Raw genomic sequence first — 10352 nt, forward strand, 5'->3', positions numbered from 1 at the left:
AGGAGAGGGGAGGGGAAGAGAGTTTGAAGTAGGCCTAAAAGGTGGAGGGTGGAGACGGGAGAGCGAACGTAAACGATACGGGTGGTTAAGCGGAGTTGCGTAACTTGGCGCGGCACCGAAACCCATATTCCGAGGCACGCACGCACGCACGCAAGCACGCACGCACGCATCCCCCTCCCGTTCATCCTACGTCAAAATGTCATAGGACCTTTTTATACAAAAATATTTTAAATCCACTTTTTGGGGCATTTTCTCAAAATTTCGGGGAGATGAATTTTTGATGGAAAGTTAAAAATTCTGATTCAGCAACCCAAGAAACATAAAGTATGCCAATTTTCAGAACTGCCATGAATTTTTCGCGGTAAGGTCCCTGTATGGTCCTGTTGCTTAGACTATATGCCATGCGTGTCAAACACTCTTGTTCTATGAACATGAGCATTATCATCCATAAGTGTAAATCCCTCGTCAACAATAACATTAAATCCTGTAACTACAGGTTGAATACAAGACCAGTCATGCTACCCCGGATAATAATTAAAGGCGCAATCAATCAAACACGATCCCACCCGAAAACATGACGCAACTCCCTTGCTGCTGATGGAGCTCCAGGACGAAGGGCTCGTTCCAGATCATCTCCAGACTCTAATGCTGCTATTGTATGAGTGCAAGCTTATGATAATCTCGTAAGACAAGAGCGTATGCTCCCTCTGTTCCTGATGCCATGGCTCAAGAGTTGTAGTCCACCTCGCCCTAAAGTGCGGTTTACGAGGAGTTTTGGCATAGCTTCCTTGATATCAGTCATACATTGTGCAGCCGATTTCGCACTATTTGATTCACTCCGGTGGCCTTCCGAAGATCATGGCGGAACGACGTAGCAGTAGCAGCCGGCCTACGACATGCAAAAAGCTACAAATACTGATCCTTCCTGCGAGTTGTTTTTCGTAGGTGTCACGTCCGTTGTCGATCAGCAGCCGTCTGTGTCCCCTTGAACTTTTTCCAAATTCCGCAGACATCACTCTGACTCACTCCAACACGAGTGGCGACATCCATTTGTCACCATCTTTCTTGCAAGAATGTCACAATACGATGCGTTCAATAGCAGAACTGGGTACTATTTGCTGTATATACCCCAGTCTTACACCACTGACCGTACAAGTGATGATGTTAAAAAGACCGACATGACAAATGCATTCTATCGGACAAATCGAACTGATCAAGGTTTAGCGTTACCATTTGTCTCAGACATTGTACTAAAGGGCGTACAGTAAATATGTTTGAGGTACCGTGACATATGCTGTGTGAAATTGTAATATGCAAAAAAAATTTAACACTGTGTTATATGAACTACTACTTTTTGTTTTTCTTCTTATGTCACAGTTCGCAGACCTTGATAAGGTCGTTTTGCTGGTGGGATCTGTATCACACATATGTGGATTTGGTCCTGTTTTACGGCCAGACGCCCTTTCTGACGCCAACCGTATGTGGACGCATGGATTTACTATTACGTGTTTATGTGGTGGTTCGCAGTATGTATTGAGATAAACAAAAACGTCCAGTTCCTGAACCAGAGAAATTAACTAGACGCGGGAATCGAACCCCCGAGCCTGTGAAATGTAGGTCGCTACGCCGAAATTTCAATCAAGGATCCGATAACAAGATACATACTCTAGCTTTGTGTTGTAGGACGTCTGGTTCCTCCATGAATAAGTCATGAGTTTCTGGGTGTTTGTTAATTGCACGAGTGCTAGTCCATTACCCAAGTGTTGCAGGAACCCGATGCACTGTATATGTCGTTGTCCGTGCTGAGCACATGTCGTTTTGACTCTTTACTATACTATCTTACCGAGCAGATATGGCATGGATCCGTAGAGTGTCGGCCTCCGAATCCCAAGATAGCGGGTTCAAACCCGGCAGAGGTAGTCGGATTTTTGAAGGGCGGAGAAAAGTCCATTCGACACTCCATGTCGTACGATGTCGGCATGTAAAAGACCTCTGGTGATACATTTGGTATTTACCCGACGAAATTAATTAAATCTCAGCCATAGACGCCCAAGAGAGATCCGGTTTACTCTGCCTGCCATCTAGCGGACCTAGAGTAAAACGGAACGTCGAAATTGACGAGCAGACAGCCAGATGGCGTCAAATCGAAATGTCTGCACACGGTAGCTGAGGCCATACGATTATTATTATTATTATTATTATTATTATTATTATTATTATTATTATTATTATTATTATTATTATTATTATTATTATTATTATTATTATTTTGTGTGAAGTCATACCTTTGGGCATTTTAGGCAAATATCTGTTTTGAATATATTCGAATGTATTAGTGAACTAAAAATGGTACTGTTCGTTGCTTCTCGAGTGTATGGAAATTCACGAACATATATAACATCCTTATTTTTGTTCACGAGTGTATTATTATTATTATTATTATTATTATTATTATTGTTACGGAGTTTTCCGTGGTAGTTAGAGGTGAAAGAAGGTGCGGGGGGTGAACAGGTCTCAGGCTACGAAATTAAAGTGAATTTAAAATTTAACAAGGTTATATTTTCTTAGCAAAAAACAAGAAATAACAATAATGGCAGGTACAGAGTAGCAAAACCACTAATCGAGAATGTACAATTACAGGATTTGGGGCTCCGAGAGCCAGACACACAATTCTTGAGCAATTAGCCCGACTTTACGATATACAGAATTCAACAAAGGGGCGGAAGACCCCAATCATGCCCAGGAGCACTTGCTCCCAATTACATCATAAAGCCTCCTCGAGGCGCGCAGAAACAAAAAAGAGCAATCTGCTCTCAAAGGTTAAGCCTATCAAAGGCCACACCAAACTCCACCTTCAAGTTTTCCTCTAATGACCTAAACACAGGGGTAAAGATACCCAACCTACTGAGGCCTATTAAGTGAGAAAATTTAATTACCTGGCCTCTAAAATACCAATTTGAGAGGAGGCGAACTTGCGCTCCTAATACACTTTGTTTAAAACCTACTTGGCACTAGGCCGTTAATGCAAGGGCTAATCCCATACTAAAGAGGAGACTTTTAGAAGGAAACAATTTACATTACGTTAAGGAAGAAACGGTTGTGAAAATAAGTTCACCTCAATGCAATATGAGAGGGAGCTCGAGAGGGTTAAGCACTCTCTATCCCAATATGAAGCTTAAAAGATAGAATAAATACAAAGATTCTTTACATTTTAGGGAAAGTTACATCGTGGAAAAGCTTCGGACCCGCCCCGAGAGTTAAACTGCTGAGCTAGCAAGAAAATAAGTTATTAATCGGCCATTACCTGGTTGTGGAACTGCTGCCCGAAGAAAGAGGCGCTACCCGCTCCCTGCTATGTACTTTACACACTGAAAGATGGTACTGAAGTGGCCCGGAGACCCTAAAATCAGCAGTTTATATACTCTCGCAGAAAGTTCGAGGCGTTTCAGGAAGGAAAACACCCGCCCACAAACATTTTATTGGTGGATAAAGAAAACCCCTACACAAGATGAAGAAGAAACACATTATTGGTGGAAAATTAATTAAAGAAATTCGGGATTGGCTAAATTCAAAACAAGGGGAAAGAAAGGGTTAATATTGCCAACTTAAACAATGACTGAAAGAAATTTAGCAAAGAACAAACTTTTGAAATTAAATTTTCTCCAAAAAAAAAAAAAAAAAAAACCAGTTCTTTCACTTCGCACTAGGGTGCGCCGTTGTAGTTCTTCAGTAGTGTCCTCTAGAAGCGAATGTTCACACTTCTTACTACAAGCAAAACAAAAATACGTCGAAAACAACACAGTTCAGAAACTTCAAAATTTCCAAGTAGTGACATCTTCAGGGTAACTTGAAAACTAACACATAAGACAAAGTTCAGACTTATTCCAGTAGGGGGGGTTTCAACTGGCGCAAGGTTTGAATTACCGGCGTGGAGGTGTACCGCCCAGTACAATTATTATTATTATTATTATTATTATTATTATTATTATTATTATTATTATTATTATTATTATTATTATTATTATTATTATTATTATTATTATTATTATTTACACTTCTCCACAGGAAAATATGGGTAGTAACGGGGCACGGGGTGCAGCAAGTGCCTTACAATAATTAAAGCATTTACACATTATTGATTTACAGGTATACACAAAACTCTAGATCACGGGATCTTCATTCTTGCGAGAGGAACGATCGCACAATGTTGCATGTTGACCGGAGGGCAGAACGTTGCATCATTTTGTAGATGTTCGGTGTAAGGCCCAGTTCTTGCAGACTCTTGTGAAGTGTGTGTGGAATGAGGCCGTTGACTGACAGCATCACAGGGTCTATCCGCACCAGTTTCATTTTCCAGATCCTCTTGATCTCTTCTGTAAGTTCTTTGTACTTGCAAATTTTTTCATGGTACTTCCTGTCGATGTTGGTGTCATTTGGGATTGCGATATCAATAATGAAATTTGTCCCAGTTTTCTTGTTTACCAGTATGATGTCTGTTCTGTTGTGGTTGGCTGTTTTGTGTCACTACAGCAGTGTCCCAATAATGCTTTAAACGACTCGTTCTCCAGGAGTGGTGTTGGGTGGTACTTGTAATAAGGCGTACGCCCTGAGTTAATTGGTTTTCCTGAGCAAGTGCCTAGTGTATAATTCCCGAGACATGACTGTGTCGTCTCGTGTATTCTACGGGAGCAAGTACTGGGCAGCCCGCAGTGATATGGTCGATGGTCTCGAGATGAACGGAGCATCGTCTGCAATTGTCGGAGAGTACGCTGATGTCTTTGATGATGTACTTTTTATAATTGTTTGTAGCTATTACTTGGTCTTGTATACCAACTGCAAATCCCTCTGTCTCCCCAAATAAGCGCCCACTTTGTAACCACATGCACGACTCATTCTTGTCTATGCTCTGTTGGTTTAGATTGCTATAGTATTTTCCGTGGAGTATTTTCTCTCCCCAGGTCCTTTCTTTCTCTTGCAGGAATACTTGGTGATTTGTATGCTGGTGAATTGTATGAGGGTCAGAGGCATTATAGGGATACAGTAGAGTGTACTGGTCAGCAAGTACTACAGCTTTATGGAGAAGGCTGTTTTCTTGCTTTTTATGGAAGTATCTTCTTAGGTTCTTTATCTGATTCAAACCGAGCTCGATAGCTGCAGTCGCTTAAGTGCGGCCAGTATCCAGTAATCGGGAGATAGTGGGTTCGAAACCCACTGTCGGCAGCCCTGAAGATGGTTTTCCGTGGTTTCCCATTTTCACACGAGGCTGTACCTTAATTAAGGCCACGGCCGCTTCCTTACCATTCCTAGGCCTTTCCTATCCCATCGTCACCATAAGACATATCTGTGTCGGTGCGACGTAAAGCATCTAGCGTATCTAATTCAGAAGCATGACTTGAAGATCCAGTATTCCTCGGCCTCCCGATTTTCGTGTAAGAGTGACTTTTTCCATGCATGAATTTGGCTGATGTCATCTATAGCTATAGGTGGTGAGCAAATTTCTCGTTTTTCTATGTGTACTGTCTATTTCTGTAGCAGACCATTTCAGAATTCCGAACGAATAAACAAAAATTGGAATAGCATACGTGTTTATTTCTTTGATTTTGATCTTGGCATTTAGGTAGCTACGCAGAATCTCATGCAACCTCGATGTGTATTTGTCAATGAGTTCCTCTTTGAATTTCTTGTGCTCCAGAGTTGTATTCTGAGCAAATACAAGGTACTTGTAGGTCTCTGTTTGTGTTATTCCCTTAGTTAGAGATCCGGTATGAAGCTCATATGGTTGGGAGTTTGTGTACCGACCACGTTCAATTGTTAGCAGCTTACATTTATTTACTCCCAACGTCATTCCCACATCAGATGAGTAAGAGTCTGTTATATTCAGCAGGGCGTTCATTTGAGTTTCGTTGTGGGCATACACTTTCAGATCATCCATATAAAACAAATGGGATATTCTGTGTTTCCTATTGTTGTATTTAACATCAAATCCAAAACCAGTAGCTTTTGGAAGATTGGATAGAGGATTCATTGCAAGGCAAAACCACAGAGGACTTAATGAATCTCCTTGAAATATACCACGTTCAATTTTAATTGTATCAGATATTATTATTATTATTATTAAGGAAAGTGCGCACAAACGTACATAAAATTAGTCTACACTGATCAAATAGATACAAAATACATTATTCTTTGCTGTATTCCTTTAGAGTCTTGTGTCTCTGTGTACAAATTGTAAAATGATAACGCTCACACACTTTGTTGCATAGTTTGCATAAGCAGTCTTCATCTGGGTCATGGAAGTATGTTTTCATGCACAATTTATGATGAAATCCATGTACAGATAGTCTAGTAATGGCACTACGCAAAACCTGGTTTGGTCCACTCCATCTTCGGTCTAGCATGGCTTCTGTTGTGAAAAATTCCGGCCATATTTCTTCTTGTTTTTCCTAAGGACTTCTTCTGCTTGTGGTGTAGATGGTAGCTGTAGGATGAACCTCATATCTTCTATGAAAAAGCGTTCTTTTGCAAGCATATATGCTAGTCTTGATGGCGCTGTTTTTGCTATCCCCAGTATTCTTTTCAGGAATCTGGCTTTTACTCTTTCTAGGGTTTCTAAGTCGGTCATAGTAAGGTGGTCCCAAATGAGATGAATACCATAGGTGAGAGCAGGGAGAATTTTGCTGCGGAAGAGAAGCATTGCTGTTTCTAGCGAGATCATGGTGGGGTTTTCTATGTCGTAGATCCCTCGTATGGCTGCTGCCGTTCTTTCTCTTATGTGTATTCTATAAGAGGTACCATTAGATTGAAGAGTGATGCCAAGGTATCGGAAATTACCTACTCTTTTCAAGGTCTGTCCTGAAAACGTGATTGTGTCTTGTGCCGCAACTCTTCCTCCTTTTCGAAATGTCATGTAAACAGTTTTGTCTTTATTTAACTGTAGGTCATTTTCGACAGCCCAAATCTGTAACTTGTCCATTGCTTCCTGGAGGACCTCCCTGTTTCTAGAGCCTAGTATCATGTCATCAGCATAGGCGTATAGCACGACTGGAGAGTTCTGTATTATCTTCGTTACATCTGCTGTAGCGATATTGAATAAGATTGGGCTTATTGGATCACCCTGGAGGACCCCATTTGTTTGTGTGATGGGGGACGAGGTTGTTACACCGTCTTCGATTTCAACGAAATTGAATGCTAGCAAATTATTTATTGCAGTGACCAGAGGGTTGTTTTGTCCAATCATATGTTCTAGCTTCTTTATTAACTTGGCTCTGTTCAGGAAATCGAAAGTTTTCGTATAATCAATGAAGACAACGTGAAATTTTCCTCCTCTGTGCCTTAGTGCCTCATGTATGTCGTTTAGTAGATTTGCAATTGCGTGCAGGGTCCCTCTCCCTTTCCTGAATCCAAATTGCTCCTCCGGAATGTGGATTTCAATTTCCCTGTATTCCAATTGTCCATCGTAATCCCAAGAAAATGAATTGTGACAGGATTGGTCTCGTACAAATGAAGTACTTTTTTAACCATGAGTGGGGAAATGAGTCAAATGGTTTCTGATAATCTATATACGTTGTGTACAGGTTCCTTTGTTTTAATATATTATTATTATTATTATTATTATTATTATTATTATTATTATTATTATTATTATTATTATTATTATTATTATTATTTTGTTTCGTATTTCTAGGATTTGAGTATTTAAATAGATAAGTAATTACTCGATATTGCATTGATCTTACTCTTCATTGGTATTCATTTAGGCTTACGAAATATACGTTGTGTTCAACATCACTGCAAGTACAGACATTCTACTCTTTCTACAACCCACTTTTATCTGTCATGTGTTTTACCAATCGTCAACTTATAACTGATGTAAGCATGGGGCAAGAGAGCCTATCTTACCTGGTAGAGGGGTTTCTATGCTGGCGATGGCTGTTTGAGTGTCATATAGGAGCTGTTAAGCAACGAGATTGAATAGGTTAAAGTGTAATGTTTTCATCACAAATTTTGGAGAAGTGACAGCTGGGTGAGCACCAGTTATATCAAACAAGGTGCTATCAAGTACCAAATTACAGCGGTGCACATGGAGCTAATTTTCCATTATTGTAGGTAAGTTATAAATTATTTCCAGGAGTACAATAGAAGTCACTTTCAAACAGTTGAGGGTAACTATGAATGAATGAATGAATGAATGAATGAATGAATGAATAAAATACTCTTCTTTCCCAGTCACGGATGACCACAAACAGGAGATAGAGTATTCATTTATTGTAATCAAAATTAATTCATGTAGTTAGTTTTTATTATACACAATATTAAAGATAAGTGTAATTTCCTAATATCCAAAAAGTTCTCCTTGGACGTATCTTCAATTAAAGATTAGATAATAACTTAGTTAAAGTCTAGGAAGTGCCTCAAAGGCTAAGTCACAGAGACTAGCAATACCTCCACATGCATATCCTTATTAGGCTTATTACTATCTACATGCATCTTTGTTTTCACCTTCTTTAGAATTCCACATTCCACTTATATTACATAATTTTGCTTTTATCTTCCGTGTGTCTTTCATTTTCTGATTAATAACTTAGCAGGAGTGTAAAGTTCAGGTTCGTTTTCGATTTTACCTATCTACTCCCATTTAGATAGGCTATTTCTTGTTTCATTACAATCTTTTATTAGGTGTGCCACTTCAGTACCTTTACTGCATGAAATGCCACAATTTTTCTCATTGTTTTGTCTAATGGCTTTATTTTTATACACTCCCATCAGCCACCTAATTATTCCTCTCATTTCCCTTTTTGTTTACATTTCAGTACTTTTTGCTACATTTTTTGCTTATTTTGGTATTACATTCTGCCCTTATTGTTTGTATTCCTATGTTTTTCACTCTTTGGACCAACTTCTTACACAATACCATATCATCCCTTGTCATAAAGTCGTTTCTGCACCCCATCAACCCGGTAATCCCCATTTTTATGTTGAAAGTAACTATCTGTGTGGTAAAGTCTACATCCTCAAACAAATAGATAATTATAATTAGAAGAATTGGAATACTGAGTGTATTGTTTCTAATTTTAAAGTGAATATTTTCTTTCACTCTACCCCACCTTTTTAAAAACGATTATGTGCTTCACGTCGCACCGACACAGAGAGTCTTATGGCGCGACGATGGGATAGGAATGGGAAGGAAGTGACCGTGCCCTTAATTAAGGTACAGTCACAGCATTTTCGTGGTGTGAAACTGGGCAACCACATAAATCCATCTTCAGGGCTGCCGACAGTGACGTTTGAACCTATTATCTCCCGAATACAAGCCCATAGCTGCGCACCCCTAACCGCATGACCAACTCGCTCGGTAAATCTACCCTATCCTACGCTATTTTATATATTGGTTCTCAGGCTAAATTGATGACAACAGGGAAGGGAAGATTTTGAATTAAAACTCTGGATACATATGAATCAAACCAGGCAAAGCCCGTGGTTTTATATGACTGCTGGCATCGTGATCATAATTATAGGAGGTGGTGATTATTGTTTAAGAGAAAGTATAACTGGGCAACCATATTCTATAACCACCAATCAGAGGGGAAAAATGAAATGGGTCCAACACTTCGAAAAATGAAAGTGTCTGTCAAAGAAAGATAAGGACCACGAAGGGCGTAGAAATGAAAGACACTCTAGGCCTCGTCGCAAAAGAACAAGAGTTGACCAAGGAAGGTCGGATGGGATAGATAAAAGTTTTTTGCTAGTTGCTTTACGTCGCACCGACACAGATAGGTCTTATGGCGACGATGGGACAAGAAAGGGCTAGGAGTGGGAAGGAAGCGGCCGTGGCCTTAATTAAGGTACAGCCCCAGCATTTGCCTGGTGTGAAAATGGGAAACCACGGAAAACCATTTTCAGGGCTGCCGACAGTGGGGTTCGAACCTACTATCTCCCGAATACTGGATACTGGCCGCACTTAAGCGACTGCAGCTATCGAGCTCGGTAGAGATAAAAGTGAGGAGCTTTGCACAAGTAAGTGGAAGTAATGCCAGAACTCAGCAGAGGGCACCGTAGTTGTCAACCCACGTTCCCAAGTTAAGAGCCCCTGCGCCCCCTTTAGTCGCCTCTTACGACAGGCAGGGGATACCATGGATGTTATTCTCCCCCCCCCCCACAGGAGGACATAACTAAAGGAGCATCAGTTTTTCTAAGAATTCGAATCATTGGAACGTGACTTTAAATGTGAACCATTTAGACTGCGTTTCCTTCCAGGGTGGCAGTATAGTGAGAAATGGAACTTAAGTATGGTAATACTAAATAGTAAGTTAAGTTCGATGCTATGATCAATTATATTTTGCAAGAATGAAGTG

Source organism: Anabrus simplex, chromosome 1, assembly GCF_040414725.1.
Source record: "Anabrus simplex isolate iqAnaSimp1 chromosome 1, ASM4041472v1, whole genome shotgun sequence".
In the NCBI taxonomy this organism is placed as follows: Eukaryota; Metazoa; Arthropoda; class Insecta; order Orthoptera; family Tettigoniidae; genus Anabrus; species Anabrus simplex.